General features: G+C 36.0%; 1 pseudogene; it reads right to left on the minus strand.

Moving 5' to 3' along the window:
* Window positions 1-433: 433 nt before the first annotated feature.
* LOC142634331 (putative pentatricopeptide repeat-containing protein At3g08820) lies at window positions 434-3,347 on the minus strand (annotated as a pseudogene).
* Window positions 3,348-5,754: the final 2,407 nt, after the last annotated feature.

A 5,754-nucleotide genomic window follows, 5' to 3' on the forward strand; every position in this document is an offset into this window, starting at 1 on the left:
CATAAGTAAGTAGGGTCAATAAAGTAAAAAATTATATCCACTTCTCCAAAATTCCTGTAGATGACTATTGTCCAAAAACACTTCCAAATATTGGGATAGTATAAGCATCCACCTTTTAGTGTTCATATGCTCTTTCCAATCATGTCATTACTCATAATAATCCATGAACCACTAAGAATTGAAAGAGATGTCAATGGTGGCATCAAATTAGCATTAGCCCATAAATGATATTATTCCATAAAATTCCACAGAAACAAAGCTCTAAATCCCAAGTACTGACTAATTGAGGCAGCTAAATATCCATTTTCTCCAATGATTCAAGGACTGTCTCCTTCATTAATCAGGGATGTGTCTTCTTTCAGACCTTTGTAGTTCATCTACTGCCAAACACACTATTTCCAAGATCAAGGGATAAAACATCAACTGAAATGTCAAGAAAAAATCTCTTTTTGATAACTGAAATTTCAAGATAAAATACCAACAATATAAGTCCAACTCATGATGCTATTATCTTAGTCCATCAATGAATCAGCTAATTTAAAAACATAGACTCTGACTCTGATCTCTTAATCTACCAAGAAAGATTATTTAGTGCTAGAACATAACTTCTTTATTGAAGATAAACGAGACTGCTAGTGAAGAATATAATGTTGAGCTTCAGGGGAAATTTCACCAAGGTCTTGAATACCAAAACTCTCCAACAATTCTTCAGTGAATTTTTTAAATTTGGATGACGATTCATGTTCTCCGGATAAATAAATTATACTTGCATTGTCAAGGAACAACCCTTGTAAATCAAGTCTACTATTTTCTGATATTTGTTTTCAAGACTTCCTTCCTGCATATCAAGGTTTCTTTCAAGGCAAAGCCTAAATTCAGCATTTCGCAATGTATACCTGCAATAGAAGATAAATACCTGTTATAATATCCATCATGTTCCAAGTTCCAAATCATATAGGTTGATTTATAAGATACATAAGCTGATAATTCCAAAAGTTTTTCTATGTGATAATCAATGCACCATAAATAACTATGTTAATGGTATCAATCATATACAAAGAAAAGGAATGCATTCATTAATTTTTCTGTTGATACAGAGTAAAATCCATTACTTGCAGAATATTTATTGTTCCCCCCACACCTGAGTTGGAAAATTAATTATGTTAACAGCTTTAGCTGACATATTTATTTATAAAAGAAACTAGTTACCCAAATTGTAACCTTTCCTTTTTATAAAAAATTAAATTTACAAGTATCTTAAGTAAAAAAGAATGATACCATGATAGAAGTAGCAGAACAAAGGGGTAGCTTTAAAGCAAAGACTGCAAGATCTATGGTGTTAAATGGGCCCCTAATTCCTCAATAAGAATCCGTAGCACTTCAATTTTTGTTCCCACGGGGGAAAGCAAACCACTTCAAATGCGATTCCAAAGTAATAACAGCTCCTCTAGTAAGAACTGGAAAACTCCCTATGGACTGGCTACCTTCATTTGCTACACCAATCCATTCAATGTACAGTCTATGCTCTTAAATTGAGGATATGATGGGGAGCCCACAAGGAATTCATGAACTACACCATTGATGCTAACCCAACTACGTCCTGGCTGCTTCTTGAACCCCTTTTCCCTCATAAGCCACCTCAGAGCTGAGACACCACTCCAGCAATGATCAACTGCAAATGCATTAGCCAACATCACATAGCCCGCAGAATTTATCAGGGTCCAATTCAACAAGCCGCCTAGAAATATATCGAGCCAACTCAACTCTAGAGTGGAGAAGGCAACCCCCAAGCAAAGCACTCCACACGAACTTATTAGGCTTAACAGGCATGGAAAAAACAACCTCAAGTGCTTCTTCAACCAGGCCTACTCGAGCAAGGAGATCAAAATATAGCAAGAATAGTGTTCTAATTCAGGTAAAACAGAAAATCTTGAAGTCATGTCTACAAATATTTGGCGTCCTTTCTCTGTTAAACCTGAGTGACAGCATGCGTATAATAGACCAAGGAAAGTTCCTGCATTGGGTTGTAAACCAAACTCTTGCATTTTGGAGAAAAGCCTCAATGCCTCCTCTCCCACACCATTAACTGCAAGACCCATAATCATAGCATTGAAGGAGACAACATCTTTGGAGACCATCTGGTCAAAAACCTCTTTTGCCCACTCCAAGCTCCCACATTTGGAATACATCTCAGTAAATGCTGTAGCTAGTATTTTGTTTGATCCAATAATACCTTTTCATCCTTTTGATTTCATATATTCATGCACCCACCTGCCAAGATCTAAATCACCAATTTGAGCACAAGCTGAAAGCACACTGACTATTGTAACATGGTTGGGTTTAGGATTGGAATCCTCCACCATTAGAGGGAAAATACTCAAAGCCTCCATAGGGCAACCATTTTGTACAAATGCACCCAATCATGGCATTCCAAGGAAGCCCACTTCTTTTAGCACTATGAAAATTTTCACCAAATATTTCCCTACTCTTCTCAATCTTTCCCCATTTCCCATACAAATAGATAAGAACAATATTGACCACATCACAAACAGAATTCTTAGAATCGAAATTTTTGTTAATTTCTGCTAGAAGTGTAACCCATTTTTCAATCTTTACATTCTCAAGGTTTGAACAAGCAGATAATACACTGACCAATGTATCATTCTCTGGCAGCAAATTCAGCCGAACCATCATAAGAAAAACTGTAAAACATCCTCAGTCTGACCTGACTGGGCATAACCAGAAATCAACGAAGTCCAACAACAAACCACGCCCTTATCAGGCATTTCATCAAACAGCTTACGCGCAGACACCAAATCTTTAAGACTCTTACCATAAGCTGCAAGAAAACCACTACACACAAATGGATCACCAAGAAACCCCATTTTCACAACATGGGTATGAGTTTGTTTGACATAATAAGCACTATGGGACCTAAAACACGCCTTCAGGAGAAAACAAAAGGAAAATTCATTAGGTGAAAGGGACCTCTGTTTCAAGGTTTTGAAGCTGAAAAAGGCATAGGAAAAGAGACCCTTTTCAGCTAAGACTCTGATAATGGCATTGAAGGGGAAGATGTTTGGGTTTTGTAGTTGATGAAAGACTTTAAGAGCAATATGCAATGGGTAGTGGCCAATGAAACGAGTGGCAATAAGATTGTCTTGATGGGCACCAAGTTGAAAGATTTGGGCATGGATTTGTAGGGGGCGAGAGTGTGAAACTTGGTCTTGTAGAATGGAAGAGAGATCAGTGAAGTTAGCGGAGGTTGGAGGATTGGAAGAATGAAAGCGTACAAGAGCAGAGCGGCAGTTTTTGAACTTAAGTAAGTGTGGGAATAATGAAATCATATTTAGAGGCTGAGGGAACTCTAGTAGCCGGTTTGTATTTTTTGAAAATATACTGGGTGAAAAAGTATTTAAAAATATATAACATTATTTAAAAATTAAAAATTGTTACTCAAAATTTCATATCAAACGACCCCTAAGATGTTCATTTTGAAGAAACGATGGAAACTCATAGTTGAAGGTTATAACTTGTAACATTCTTTGGAAAAATTACAAATTATTACTATTTACCGAAATATATATCAATTTACCACTATTTCATAAATATATAGGATATATCACTTTTTGGGTACACGTGAGTTCCACTCGAGTTCCATAGAAAAATTTTGAAATTTTTTTGAGTATTCCATATTGCATTACTTTTAATTATCAATGTACTCACCACTACTCCCACTACTTTAAGGTTTCATATATTTTTCTTTCCGAACCTCTTATTCTTTTGTTTCAATGCAAACTATGCTTTGATCCTTTTAGTTCTGTTTTTTAATGCTTTCCCGATATGTTAAACTCTTGACATTTGCATATTGCATGTGTTTGATTTTCAAAAGATTATTTGATGTTGGTAGTTAATACTGGTTTAGCATACCACAGCTTAAACTAGTGGAAAGGGTAATCTATTATGTTATTAAAGTGAATAGTCTTGAGTTTGAACCATGTCCCACTCTAAACCTCCTATTATATCAAATATTTTGGCCCTGCGTATTAAGAGAGAGTTTAAACCCACACTTGAGGGGGAGTGTTAGAATAAGGGTTAAATTATTAAACTCAATCATTTGTTATCAACTTAAACTTTTTTAATATGTAGGCATTTGTCACTTATCTTCAGCGCTATAGTTATTTATGAAAAACAATTTTAACATGGGAGGTTAGTATCAATTTCTGATAATGCAAAGATCTCTATACAATATTACTTTGGAGAATGGTCAGTGCAACCATCTCTTTTCTTAAATTTATAAAAAAAAATAGAAGAAGAAGATAAAAGGAATAAATTATGTTATGAATATAATGTCATTTATGTTAGGTTCTCTAAGTTGATGATTTGACTCCTCTTTTGTCTGTTTTGCTATTTTCTACTTACTATTTGATTTTGTGTAGGTGGCATACCCTTGCCAATATTTTTTGAGTGGTAGCTAGCCAAAAAAATTCTCTTTCATTGATTCATTTATTCTCTCTTCATTTTCTGGTGTAACATTCCAAGGATGCAATGGGTTGAGTGTCAAATATCAGGCAAAATCAATAATGGCTTTGGATACTAGTTGCAATTTGAAAAGGCCAGGACATTAAGACATGCACTCTTATGTAGCCCAAGGAAACTAGCCACATCTGCACTATGTTGAGGTTGTAAGTGTTTGACATGCATTCTTGGTTTTCTTGACATTAAAACATGGAAAAAATAGAAGTTCCCCTATATCATTTTTGTTACTAAGGTTGTAATGATTCAAGGGATCACTAGTCACATTTGTGCTATACCCCGAAAATACTAGTAAAGTTATGATTGGGGCCCATCTTAATCACATATGTAGTCAAGTTCAACCAAGTAAAGACCTGATGTGGGGGCTCAACACATGTCTGCACAACACACACTTATCCAGTATAATCCACCAAGGTATTACAATGTCCCCCACTTAAAATCCTGATGTCCTCATTAGGTCCCACGTTATGCTGCAGTGCCCCAGCCTCATGACGTTTTCAAGTCAATTCTAATACCCTTTGGAATGACCCAAGGAAGCACTAGTTATGTTTCGTGAGTGACTCCTAATTGTGTTGTGTTGATGCTTTGCAGGGCTGGAATAGTTGCACTTTTGGAGGTGGGGAGATATTTGTGGTTGATCTTAGGGCCCCTTTTTGTAGTTTTCTTTTTGAATGTTGTACAATGAAGGGGGGTCTCTTGTATGTCATTAGTTGATTTTATGGATCATTTAAGTCTTTCATTGTAATTGTTGGGAAGCTCTTCATTTATATGTTTCCTTTTCTTGGTAAAATTCCTTTTTCAAATCCTGTTGGAGCCACATGAGCCCTACCTGTAAGCCATAAATGACCTACGAGAAGGAAGAATCCTAGAACAAAATGAGAGGTTGCTAACCAACATCTAGGTTATGTATACATCAAAAAAATCTTTATATATATATATATATATATAACTTAGATGTTGGTTAGCTACCTCTCATTTTGTTCTAGGGTTCTTCCTATATGTAGGTCATTTATGGCATACAAGAAGGGCTCATACAGCTCCAGCAGGATTTGAAAAAGGAATTGATTGTGATTTTGAACCAATTTTTTTCATTACTCCTCTTAACTAAGGCAATTGATTTAATGCTTGAAGTCACTACCGCACACCCTTGGTGCGGTGGTCACTCCACAAATATAAATGCTTGTAGGGTGTGGGGGGGCAAGGGTCAGGGTTCAAGTC

This window comes from Castanea sativa, chromosome 5 (genome assembly GCF_040712315.1).
Source record: "Castanea sativa cultivar Marrone di Chiusa Pesio chromosome 5, ASM4071231v1".
Lineage (NCBI taxonomy): Eukaryota > Viridiplantae > Streptophyta > Magnoliopsida > Fagales > Fagaceae > Castanea > Castanea sativa.